Below are 14,296 nucleotides of genomic sequence, written 5' to 3' on the forward strand. Positions count from 1 at the left end.
ACATGAAAAACCAAAATTCCAAAAGTATGATACACAAAAACTGCTAACCGAAGAAAGAAAAACTATCGTGCTCTGCACCCTCCTCCCGCCCTGTGGTGCAACAGATGTCCCTTTCTCTAAAAATGTACTCATTGGGACCATAATGTTGCAACCACACACAAGTTGACCTGCTGTGAGGAGAAAACGAGTTAGTACATTTGAAACATGAAGAAGGTCATTTTAAAATCAACATGAAAAACCAAAATTCCAAAAGTATGAAACACAAAAAGATGCTAACCGAAGAAAGAAAAACTATCGTGCTCTGCACCCTCCTCCCGCCCTGTGGTGCAACAGATGTCCCTTTCTCCAAAAATGTACTCAATGGGACCATAATGTTGCAACCACACACAAGTTGACCTGCTGTGAGGAAAAAACGAGTTAGTACATTTCAAACATGAAAAAGGTCATTTTAAAATCAACATGAAAAACCAAAATTCCAAAAGTATATAAAAAAAAGATGCTAACCGAAGAAAGAAAATGTATCGTGCTCTGCAGCCTCCTCCCGCCCTGTGGTGCAACAGATGTCCCTTTCTCCAAAAATGTACTCAATGGGACCATAATGTTGCAACCACACACAAGTTGACCTGCTGTGAGGAAAAAACGAGTTAGTACATTTCAAACATGAAAAAGGTCATTTTAAAATCAACATGCAAAACCAAAATTCCAAAAGTATATAAAAAAAAGATGCTAACCGAAGAAAGAAAATGTATCGTGCTCTGCAGCCTCCTCCCGCCCTGTGGTGCAACAGATGTCCCTTTCTCCAAAAATGTACTCAATGGGACCGTAATGTTGCAACCACACACAAGTTGACCTGCTGTGAGGAAAAAACGAGCTAGTACATTTCAAACATGAAAAAGGTCATTTTAAAATCAACATGCAAAACCAAAATTCCAAAAGTATATAAAAAAAAGATGCTAACCGAAGAAAGAAAATGTATCGTGCTCTGCGGCCTCCTCCCGCCCTGTGGTGCAACAGATGTCCCTTTCTCCAAAAATGTACTCAATGGGACCGTAATGTTGCAACCACACACAAGTTGACCTGCTGTGAGGAAAAAACGAGTTAGTACATTTCAAACATGAAAAAGGTCATTTTAAAATCAACATGAAAAACCAAAATTCCAAAAGTATACAAAAAAAAGGTGCTAACCGAAGAAAGAAAATGTATCGTGCTCTGCAGCCTCCTCCCGCCCTGTGGTGCAACAGATGTCCCTTTCTCCAAAAATGTACTCAACGGGACCGTAATGTTGCAACCACACACAAGTTGACCTGCTGTGAGGAAAAAACAAGTTAGTACATTTCAAACATGAAAAAGGTCATTTTAAAATCAACATGCAAAACCAAAATTCCAAAAGTATATAAAAAAAAGATGCTAACCGAAGAAAGAAAATGTATCGTGCTCTGCAGCCTCCTCCCGCCCTGTGGTGCAACAGATGTCAATTTCTCCAAAAATGTACTCAATGGGACCGTAATGTTGCAACCACACACAAGTTGACCTGCTGTGAGGAAAAAACGAGTTAGTACATTTCAAACATGAAAAAGGTCATTTCAAAATCAACATGAAAAACCAAAATTCCAAAAGTATATAAAAAAAAGATGCTAACCGAAGAGAAAAATGTATCGTGCTCTGCAGCCTCCTTCCGCCCTGTGGTGCAACAGATGTCCCTTTCTCCAAAAATGTATTCCATGGGACCGTAATGTTGCAAACACACACAAGTTGAACTGCTGTGAGGAAAAAACGAGTTAGTACATTTCAAACATGAAAAAGGTCATTATAAAATCAACACGAAAAACCAAAATTCCAAAAGTATATAAAAAAAAGATGCTAACCGAAGAAAGAAAATGTATCGTGCTCTGCAGCCTCCTCCCGCCCTGTGGTGCAACAGATGTCCCTTTCTCCAAAAATGTACTCAATGGGACCGTAATGTTGCAACCACACCCAAGTTGACCTGCTGTGAGGAAAAAACGAGTTCGTACATTTCAAACATGAAAAAGGTCATTTTCAAATCAACATGAAAAACCAAAATTCCAAAAGTATATAAAAAAAAGATGCTAACGGAAGAAAGAAAATGTATCGTGCTCTGCAGCCTCCTCCCGCCCTGTGGTGCAACAGATGTCCCTTTCTCCAAAAATGTACTCAATGGGACCGTAATGTTGCAACCACACACAAGTTGACCTGCTGTGAGGAAAAAACGAGTTAGTACATTTCAAACATGAAAAAGGTCATTTTAAAATCAACATGCAAAACCAAAATTCCAAAAGTATATAAAAAAAAGATGCTAACCGAAGAAAGAAAATGTATCGTGCTCTGCAGCCTCCTCCCGCCCTGTGGTGCAACAGATGTCCCTTTCTCCAAAAATGTACTCAATGGGACCATAATGTTGCAACCACACACAAGTTGACCTGCTGTGAGGAAAAAACGAGTTAGTACATTTCAAACATGAAAAAGGTCATTTTAAAATCGACATGAAAAACCAAAATTCCAAAAGTATATAAAAAAAAGATGCTAACCGAAGAAAGAAAATGTATCGTGCTCTGCAGCCTCCTCCCGCCCTGTGGTGCAACAGATGTCCCTTTCTCCAAAAATGTACTCAATGGGACCGTAATGTTGCAACCACACACAAGTTGACCTGCTGTGAGGAAAAAACGAGTTAGTACATTTCAAACATGAAAAAGGTCATTTTAAAATCAACATGAAAAACCAAAATTCCAAAAGTATATAAAAAAAAGATGCTAACCGAAGAAAGAAAATGTATCGTGCTTCGCACCCTCCTCCCGCCCTGCGGTGCAACAGATGTCCCTTTCTCCAAAAATGTACTCAATGGGACCGTAATGTTGCAACCACACACAAGTTGACCTGCTGTGTGGAAAAAACGAGTTAGTACATTTCAAACATGAAAAAGGTCATTTTAAAATCAACATGAAAAACCAAAATTCCAAAAGTATATAAAAAAAAGATGCTAACCGAAGAAAGAAATTGTATCGTGCTTCGCACCCTCCTCCCGCCCTGCGGTGCAACAGATGTCCCTTTCTCCAAAAATGTACTCAATGGGACCGTAATGTTGCAACCACACACAAGTTAACCTGCTGTGAGGAAAAAACGAGTTAGTACATTTCAAACATGAAAAAGGTCATTTTAAAATCAACATGAAAAGCCAAAATTCCAAAAGAGTATAAAAAAAAGATGATATCCGAAGAAAGAAAATGTATCGTGCTCTGCAGCCTCCTCCCGCCCTGTGGTGCAAAAGGTGTCCCTTTCTCCAAAAATGTACTCATTGGGACCATAATGTTGCAACCACACACAAGTTGACCTGCTGTGAGGAAAAAACGAGTTAGTACATTTCAAACATGAAAAAGGTCATTTTAAAATCAACATGAAAAACCAGAATTCCAAAAGTATATAAAAAAAAGTTGCAAACCGAAGGAAGAAAATGTATCGTGCTCTGCAGCCTCCTCCCGCCCTGTGGTGCAACAGATGTCCCTTTCTCCAAAAATGTACTCCATGGGACCGTAATGTTGCAAACACACACAAGTTGAACTGCTGTGAGGAAAAAACGAGTTAGTACATTTCAAACATGAAAAAGGTCATTATAAAATCAACACGAAAAACCAAAATTCCAAAAGTATATAAAAAAAAGATGCTAACCGAAGAAAGAAAATGTATCGTGCTCTGCAGCCTCCTCCCGCCCTGTGGTGCAACAGATGCCCCTTTCTCCAAAAATGTACTCAATGGGACCGTAATGTTGCAACCACACACAAGTTGACCTGCTGTGAGGAAAAAACGAGTTAGTACATTTCAAAAATGAAGAAGGTCATTTTAAAATGAACATGAAAAACCAAAATTCCAAAAGTATATAAAAAAAGGATGCTAACCGAAGAAAGAAAATGTATCGTGCTCTGCAGCCTCCTCCCGCCCTGTGGTGCAACAGATGTCCCTTTCTCCAAAAATGTACTCAATGGGACCGTAATGTTGCAACCACACACAAGTTGACCTGCTGTGAGGAAAAAACGAGTTAGTAAATTTCAAACATGAAGAAGGTCATTTTAAAATCAACATGAAAAACCAAAATTCCAAAAGTATATAAAAAGAGATGCTAACCGAAGAAAGAAAATGTATCGTGCTCTGCAGCCTCCTCCCGCCCTGTGGTGCAACAGATGTCCCTTTCTCCAAAAATGTACTCAATGGGACCGTAATGTTGCAACCACACACAAGTTGACCTGCTGTGAGGAAAAAACGAGTTAGTACATTTCAAACATGAAAAAGGTCATTTTAAAATCAACATGAAAAACCAAAATTCCAAAAGTATGAAACACAAAAAGATGCTAACCGAAGAAAGAGAAACTATCGTGCTCTACACCCTCCACCCGCCCTGTGGTGCAACAGATGTCCCTTTCTCCAAAAATGTACTCAATGGGACCATAATGTTGCAACCACACACAAGTTGACCTGCTGTGAGGAAAAAACGAGTTGTACATTTCAAACATGAAAAAGGTCATTTTAAAATCAACATGAAAAACCAAAATTCCAAAAGTATGATACACAAAAACTGCTAACCGAAGAAAGAAAAACTATCGTGCTGTGCACCCTCCTCCCGCCCTGTGGTGCAACAGATGTCCCTTTCTCTAAAAATGTACTCATTGGGACCATAATGTTGCAACCACACACAAGTTGACCTGCTGTGAGGAGAAAACGAGTTGTACATTTCAAACATGAAAAAGGTCATTTTAAAATCAACATGAAAAACCAAAATTCCAATAGTATGATACACAAAAACTGCTAACCGAAGAAAGAAAATGTATCGTGCTCTGCAGCCTCCTCCCGCCCTGTGGTGCAACAGATGTCCCTTTCTCCAAAAATGTACTCAATGGGACCATAATGTTGCAACCACACACAAGTTGACCTGCTGTGAGGAAAAAACGAGTTAGTACATTTCAAACATGAAAAAGGTCATTTTAAAATCGACATGAAAAACCAAAATTCCAAAAGTATATAAAAAAAAGATGCTAACCGAAGAAAGAAAATGTATCGTGCTCTGCAGCCTCCTCCCGCCCTGTGGTGCAACAGATGTCCCTTTCTCCAAAAATGTACTCAATGGGACCATAATGTTGCAACCACACACAAGTTGACCTGCTGTGAGGAAAAAACGAGCTAGTACATTTCAAACATGAAAAAGGTCATTTTAAAATCAACATGCAAAACCAAAATTCCAAAAGTATGAAACACAAAAAGATGCTAACCGAAGAAAGAAAAACTATCGTGCTCTGCACCCTCCTCCCGCCCTGTGGTGCAACAGATGTCCCTTTCTCCAAAAATGTACTCAATGGGACCATAATGTTGCAACCACACACAAGTTGACCTGCTGTGAGGAAAAAATGAGCTAGTACATTTCAAACATGAAGAAGGTCATTTTAAAATCGACATGAAAAACCAAAATTCCAAAAGTATATAAAAAAAAGATGCTAACCGAAGAAAGAAAATGTATCGTGCTCTGCAGCCTCCTCCCGCCCTGTGGTGCAACAGATGTCCCTTTCTCCAAAAATGTACTCAATGGGACCATAATGTTGCAACCACACACAAGTTGACCTGCTGTGAGGAAAAAACGAGCTAGTACATTTCAAACATGAAGAAGGTCATTTTAAAATCAACATGAAAAACCAAAATTCCAAAAGTATGAAACACAAAAAGATGCTAACCGAAGAAAGAAAAACTATCGTGCTCTGCACCCTCCTCCCGCCCTGTGGTGCAACAGATGTCCCTTTCTCCAAAAATGTACTCAATGGGACCATAATGTTGCAACCACACACAAGTTGACCTGCTGTGAGGAAAAAACGAGTTGTACATTTCAAACATGAAAAAGGTCATTTTAAAATCAACATGAAAAACCAAAATTCCAATAGTATGATACACAAAAACTGCTAACCGAAGAAAGAAAATGTATCGTGCTCTGCAGCCTCCTCCCGCCCTGTGGTGCAACAGATGTCCCTTTCTCCAAAAATGTACTCAATGGGACCATAATGTTGCAACCACACACAAGTTGACCTGCTGTGAGGAAAAAACGAGTTAGTACATTTCAAACATGAAAAAGGTCATTTTAAAATCAACATGCAAAACCAAAATTCCAAAAGTATATAAAAAAAAGATGCTAACCGAAGAAAGAAAATGTATCGTGCTCTGCAGCCTCCTCCCGCCCTGTGGTGCAACAGATGTCCCTTTCTCCAAAAATGTACTCAATGGGACCGTAATGTTGCAACCACACACAAGTTGACCTGCTGTGAGGAAAAAACGAGCTAGTACATTTCAAACATGAAAAAGGTCATTTTAAAATCAACATGCAAAACCAAAATTCCAAAAGTATATAAAAAAAAGATGCTAACCGAAGAAAGAAAATGTATCGTGCTCTGCGGCCTCCTCCCGCCCTGTGGTGCAACAGATGTCCCTTTCTCCAAAAATGTACTCAATGGGACCGTAATGTTGCAACCACACACAAGTTGACCTGCTGTGAGGAAAAAACGAGTTAGTACATTTCAAACATGAAAAAGGTCATTTTAAAATCAACATGAAAAACCAAAATTCCAAAAGTATACAAAAAAAAGATGCTAACCGAAGAAAGAAAATGTATCGTGCTCTGCAGCCTCCTCCCGCCCTGTGGTGCAACAGATGTCCCTTTCTCCAAAAATGTACTCAACGGGACCGTAATGTTGCAACCACACACAAGTTGACCTGCTGTGAGGAAAAAACAAGTTAGTACATTTCAAACATGAAAACGGTCATTTTAAAATCAACATGAAAAACCAAAATTCCAAAAGTATATAAGAAAAAGATGCTAACCGAAGAAAGAAAATGTATCGTGCTCTGCAGCCTCCTCCCGCCCTGTGGTGCAACAGATGTCCCTTTCTCCAAAAATGTACTCAATGGGACCGTAATGTTGCAACCACACACAAGTTGACCTGCTGTGAGGAAAAAACGAGTTAGTACATTTCAAACATGAAAAAGGTCATTTTAAAATCAACATGAAAAACCAAAATTCCAAAAGTATATAAAAAAAAGATGCTAACCGAAGAAAGAAAATGTATCGTGCTCTGCAGCCTCCTCCCGCCCTGTGGTGCAACAGATGTCCCTTTCTCCAAAAATGTACTCAATGGGACCATAATGTTGCAACCACACACAAGTTGACCTGCTGTGAGGAAAAAACGAGTTAGTACATTTCAAACATGAAAAAGGTCATTTTAAAATCGACATGAAAAACCAAAATTCCAAAAGTATATAAAAAAAAGATGCTAACCGAAGAAAGAAAATGTATCGTGCTCTGCAGCCTCCTCCCGCCCTGTGGTGCAACAGATGTCCCTTTCTCCAAAAATGTACTCAATGGGACCGTAATGTTGCAACCACACACAAGTTGACCTGCTGTGAGGAAAAAACGAGTTAGTACATTTCAAACATGAAAAAGGTCATTTTAAAATCAACATGAAAAACCAAAATTCCAAAAGTATATAAAAAAAAGATGCTAACCGAAGAAAGAAAATGTATCGTGCTTCGCACCCTCCTCCCGCCCTGCGGTGCAACAGATGTCCCTTTCTCCAAAAATGTACTCAATGGGACCGTAATGTTGCAACCACACACAAGTTGACCTGCTGTGAGGAAAAAACGAGTTAGTACATTTCAAACATGAAAAAGGTCATTTTAAAATCAACATGAAAAACCAAAATTCCAAAAGTATATAAAAAAAAGATGCTAACCGAAGAAAGAAATTGTATCGTGCTTCGCACCCTCCTCCCGCCCTGCGGTGCAACAGATGTCCCTTTCTCCAAAAATGTACTCAATGGGACCGTAATGTTGCAACCACACACAAGTTAACCTGCTGTGAGGAAAAAACGAGTTAGTACATTTCAAACATGAAAAAGGTCATTTTAAAATCAACATGAAAAACCAAAATTCCAAAAGTATATAAAAAAAAGATGCTAACCGAAGAAAGAAAATGTATCGTGCTCTGCAGCCTCCTCCCGCCCTGTGGTGCAACAGATGTCCCTTTCTCCAAAAATGTAGTCAATGGGACCGTAATGTTGCAACCACACACAAGTTGACCTGCTGTGAGGAAAAAACGAGTTAGTACATTTCAAACATGAAAAAGGTCATTTTAAAATCAACATGAAAAACCAAAATTCCAAAAGTATATAAAAAAAAAGATGCTAACCGAAGAAAGAAAATGTATCGTGCTCTGCAGCCTCCTCCCGCCCTGTGGTGCAACAGATGTCCCTTTCTCCAAAAATGTACTCAATGGGACCGTAATGTTGCAACCACACACAAGTTGACCTGCTGTGAGGAAAAAACGAGTTAGTACATTTCAAACATGAAAAAGGTCATTTTAAAATCAACATGAAAAGCCAAAATTCCAAAAGAGTATAAAAAAAAGATGATATCCGAAGAAAGAAAATGTATCGTGCTCTGCAGCCTCCTCCCGCCCTGTGGTGCAAAAGATGTCCCTTTCTCCAAAAATGTACTCATTGGGACCATAATGTTGCAACCACACACAAGTTGACCTGCTGTGAGGAAAAAACGAGTTAGTACATTTCAAACATGAAAAAGGTCATTTTAAAATCAACATGAAAAACCAGAATTCCAAAAGTATATAAAAAAAAGTTGCAAACCGAAGGAAGAAAATGTATCGTGCTCTGCAGCCTCCTCCCGCCCTGTGGTGCAACAGATGTCCCTTTCTCCAAAAATGTACTCCATGGGACCGTAATGTTGCAAACACACACAAGTTGAACTGCTGTGAGGAAAAAACGAGTTAGTACATTTCAAACATGAAAAAGGTCATTATAAAATCAACACGAAAAACCAAAATTCCAAAAGTATATAAAAAAAAGATGCTAACCGAAGAAAGAAAATGTATCGTGCTCTGCAGCCTCCTCCCGCCCTGTGGTGCAACAGATGCCCCTTTCTCCAAAAATGTACTCAATGGGACCGTAATGTTGCAACCACACACAAGTTGACCTGCTGTGAGGAAAAAACGAGTTAGTACATTTCAAAAATGAAGAAGGTCATTTTAAAATGAACATGAAAAACCAAAATTCCAAAAGTATATAAAAAAAGGATGCTAACCGAAGAAAGAAAATGTATCGTGCTCTGCAGCCTCCTCCCGCCCTGTGGTGCAACAGATGTCCCTTTCTCCAAAAATGTACTCAATGGGACCGTAATGTTGCAACCACACACAAGTTGACCTGCTGTGAGGAAAAAACGAGTTAGTAAATTTCAAACATGAAGAAGGTCATTTTAAAATCAACATGAAAAACCAAATTTCCAAAAGTATATAAAAAGAGATGCTAACCGAAGAAAGAAAATGTATCGTGCTCTGCAGCCTCCTCCCGCCCTGTGGTGCAACAGATGTCCCTTTCTCCAAAAATGTACTCAATGGGACCGTAATGTTGCAACCACACACAAGTTGACCTGCTGTGAGGAAAAAACGAGTTAGTACATTTCAAACATGAAAAAGGTCATTTTAAAATCAACATGAAAAACCAAAATTCCAAAAGTATGAAACACAAAAAGATGCTAACCGAAGAAAGAGAAACTATCGTGCTCTACACCCTCCACCCGCCCTGTGGTGCAACAGATGTCCCTTTCTCCAAAAATGTACTCAATGGGACCATAATGTTGCAACCACACACAAGTTGACCTGCTGTGAGGAAAAAACGAGTTGTACATTTCAAACATGAAAAAGGTCATTTTAAAATCAACATGAAAAACCAAAATTCCAAAAGTATGATACACAAAAACTGCTAACCGAAGAAAGAAAAACTATCGTGCTGTGCACCCTCCTCCCGCCCTGTGGTGCAACAGATGTCCCTTTCTCTAAAAATGTACTCATTGGGACCATAATGTTGCAACCACACACAAGTTGACCTGCTGTGAGGAGAAAACGAGTTAGTACATTTGAAACATGAAGAAGGTCATTTTAAAATCAACATGAAAAACCAAAATTCCAAAAGTATGAAACACAAAAAGATGCTAACCGAAGAAAGAAAAACTATCGTGCTCTGCACCCTCCTCCCGCCCTGTGGTGCAACAGATGTCCCTTTCTCCAAAAATGTACTCAATGGGACCATAATGTTGCAACCACACACAAGTTGACCTGCTGTGAGGAAAAAACGAGTTGTACATTTCAAACATGAAAAAGGTCATTTTAAAATCAACATGAAAAACCAAAATTCCAATAGTATGATACACAAAAACTGCTAACCGAAGAAAGAAAATGTATCGTGCTCTGCAGCCTCCTCCCGCCCTGTGGTGCAACAGATGTCCCTTTCTCCAAAAATGTACTCAATGGGACCATAATGTTGCAACCACACACAAATTGACCTGCTGTGAGGAAAAAACGAGTTAGTACATTTCAAACATGAAAAAGGTCATTTTAAAATCAACATGCAAAACCAAAATTCCAAAAGTATATAAAAAGAGATGCTAACCGAAGAAAGAAAATGTATCGTGCTCTGCAGCCTCCTCCCGCCCTGTGGTGCAACAGATGTCCCTTTCTCCAAAAATGTACTCAATGGGACCGTAATGTTGCAACCACACACAAGTTGACCTGCTGTGAGGAAAAAACGAGCTAGTACATTTCAAACATGAAAAAGGTCATTTTAAAATCAACATGCAAAACCAAAATTCCAAAAGTATATAAAAAAAAGATGCTAACCGAAGAAAGAAAATGTATCGTGCTCTGCGGCCTCCTCCCGCCCTGTGGTGCAACAGATGTCCCTTTCTCCAAAAATGTACTCAATGGGACCGTAATGTTGCAACCACACACAAGTTGACCTGCTGTGAGGAAAAAACGAGTTAGTACATTTCAAACATGAAAAAGGTCATTTTAAAATCAACATGAAAAACCAAAATTCCAAAAGTATACAAAAAAAAGATGCTAACCGAAGAAAGAAAATGTATCGTGCTCTGCAGCCTCCTCCCGCCCTGTGGTGCAACAGATGTCCCTTTCTCCAAAAATGTACTCAACGGGACCGTAATGTTGCAACCACACACAAGTTGACCTGCTGTGAGGAAAAAACAAGTTAGTACATTTCAAACATGAAAAAGGTCATTTTAAAATCAACATGAAAAACCAAAATTCCAAAAGTATATGAGAAAAAGATGCTAACCGAAGAAAGAAAATGTATCGTGCTCTGCAGCCTCCTCCCGCCCTGTGGTGCAACAGATGTCCCTTTCTCCAAAAATGTACTCAATGGGACCGTAATGTTGCAACCACACACAAGTTGACCTGCTGTGAGGAAAAAACGAGTTAGTACATTTCAAACATGAAAAACGTCATTTTAAAATCAACATGAAAAACCAAAATTCCAAAAGTATATAAAAAAAAGATGCTAACCGAAGAAAGAAAATGTATCGTGCTCTGCAGCCTCCTCCCGCCCTGTGGTGCAACAGATGTCCCTTTCTCCAAAAATGTACTCAATGGGACCGTAATGTTGCAACCACACACAAGTTGACCTGCTGTGAGGAAAAAACGAGTTAGTACATTTCAAACATGAAAAAGGTCATTTTAAAATCAACATGCAAAACCAAAATTCCAAAAGTATATAAAAAAAAGATGCTAACCGAAGAAAGAAAATGTATCGTGCTCTGCAGCCTCCTCCCGCCCTGTGGTGCAACAGATGTCCCTTTCTCCAAAAATGTACTCAATGGGACCGTAATGTTGCAACCACACACAAGTTGACCTGCTGTGAGGAAAAAACGAGTTAGTACATTTCAAACATGAAAAAGGTCATTTCAAAATCAACATGAAAAACCAAAATTCCAAAAGTATATAAAAAAAAGATGCTAACCGAAGAGAAAAATGTATCGTGCTCTGCAGCCTCCTCCCGCCCTGTGGTGCAACAGATGTCCCTTTCTCCAAAAATGTATTCCATGGGACCGTAATGTTGCAAACACACACAAGTTGAACTGCTGTGAGGAAAAAACGAGTTAGTACATTTCAAACATGAAAAAGGTCATTATAAAATCAACACGAAAAACCAAAATTCCAAAAGTATATAAAAAAACGATGCTAACCGAAGAAAGAAAATGTATCGTGCTCTGCAGCCTCCTCCCGCCCTGTGGTGCAACAGATGTCCCTTTCTCCAAAAATGTACTCAATGGGACCGTAATGTTGCAACCACACCCAAGTTGACCTGCTGTGAGGAAAAAACGAGTTAGTACATTTCAAACATGAAAAAGGTCATTTTCAAATCAACATGAAAAACCAAAATTCCAAAAGTATATAAAAAAAAGATGCTAACCGAAGAAAGAAAATGTATCGTGCTCTGCAGCCTCCTCCCGCCCTGTGGTGCAACAGATGTCCCTTTCTCCAAAAATGTACTCAATGGGACCGTAATGTTGCAACCACACACAAGTTGACCTGCTGTGAGGAAAAAACGAGTTAGTACATTTCAAACATGAAAAAGGTCATTTTAAAATCAACATGAAAAACCAAAATTCCAAAAGTATATAAAAAAAAGATGCTAACCGAAGAAAGAAAATGTATCGTGCTCTGCAGCCTCCTCCCGCCCTGTGGTGCAACAGATGTCCCTTTCTCCAAAAATGTACTCAATGGGACCATAATGTTGCAACCACACACAAGTTGACCTGCTGTGGGGAAAAAACGAGTTAGTACATTTCAAACATGAAAAAGGTCATTTTAAAATCGACATGAAAAACCAAAATTCCAAAAGTATATAAAAAAAAGATGCTAACCGAAGAAAGAAAATGTATCGTGCTCTGCAGCCTCCTCCCGCCCTGTGGTGCAACAGATGTCCCTTTCTCCAAAAATGTACTCAATGGGACCGTAATGTTGCAACCACACACAAGTTGACCTGCTGTGAGGAAAAAACGAGTTAGTACATTTCAAACATGAAAAAGGTCATTTTAAAATCAACATGAAAAACCAAAATTCCAAAAGTATATAAAAAAAAGATGCTAACCGAAGAAAGAAAATGTATCGTGCTTCGCACCCTCCTCCCGCCCTGCGGTGCAACAGATGTCCCTTTCTCCAAAAATGTACTCAATGGGACCGTAATGTTGCAACCACACACAAGTTGACCTGCTGTGAGGAAAAAACGAGTTAGTACATTTCAAACATGAAAAAGGTCTTTTTAAAATCAACATGAAAAACCAAAATTCCAAAAGTATACAAAAAAAAGATGCTAACCGAAGAAAGAAATTGTATCGTGCTTCGCACCCTCCTCCCGCCCTGCGGTGCAACAGATGTCCCTTTCTCCAAAAATGTACTCAATGGGACCGTAATGTTGCAACCACACACAAGTTAACCTGCTGTGAGGAAAAAACGAGTTAGTACATTTCAAACATGAAAAAGGTCATTTTAAAATCAACATGAAAAACCAAAATTCCAAAAGTATATAAAAAAAAAATGCTAACCGAAGAAAGAAAATGTATCGTGCTCTGCAGCCTCCTCCCGCCCTGTGGTGCAACAGATGTCCCTTTCTCCAAAAATGTACTCAATGGGACCATAATGTTGCAACCACACACAAGTTGACCTGCTGTGAGGAAAAAACGAGTTAGTACATTACAAACATGAAAAAGGTCCTTTTAAAATCAACATGAAAAACCAAAATTCCAAAAGTATATAAATAAAAGATGCTAACCGAAGAAAGAAAATGTATCGTGCTCTGCAGCCTCCTCCCGCCCTGTGGTGCAACAGATGTCCCTTTCTCCAAAAATGTACTCAATGGGACCGTAATGTTGCAACCACACACAAGTTGACCTGCTGTGTGGAAAAAACGAGTTAGTACATTTCAAACATGAAAAAGGTCATTTTAAAATCAACATGAAAAACCAAAATTCCAAAAGTATATAAAAAAAAGATGCTAACCGAAGAAAGAAAATGTATCGTGCTTCGCACCCTCCTCCCGCCCTGCGGTGCAACAGATGTCCCTTTCTCCAAAAATGTAGTCAATGGGACCGTAATGTTGCAACCACACACAAGTTGACCTGCTGTGAGGAAAAAACGAGTTAGTACATTTCAAACATGAAAAAGGTCATTTTAAAATCAACATGAAAAACCAAAATTCCAAAAGTATATAAAAAAAAAGATGCTAACCGAAGAAAGAAAATGTATCGTGCTCTGCAGCCTCCTCCCGCCCTGTGGTGCAACAGATGTCCCTTTCTCCAAAAATGTACTCAATGGGACCGTAATGTTGCAACCACACACAAGTTGACCTGCTGTGAGGAAAAAACGAGTTAGTACATTTCAAACATGAATAAG

This window comes from Schistocerca americana, chromosome 11 (assembly GCF_021461395.2).
Source record: "Schistocerca americana isolate TAMUIC-IGC-003095 chromosome 11, iqSchAmer2.1, whole genome shotgun sequence".
Taxonomy (NCBI): Eukaryota; Metazoa; Arthropoda; class Insecta; order Orthoptera; family Acrididae; genus Schistocerca; species Schistocerca americana.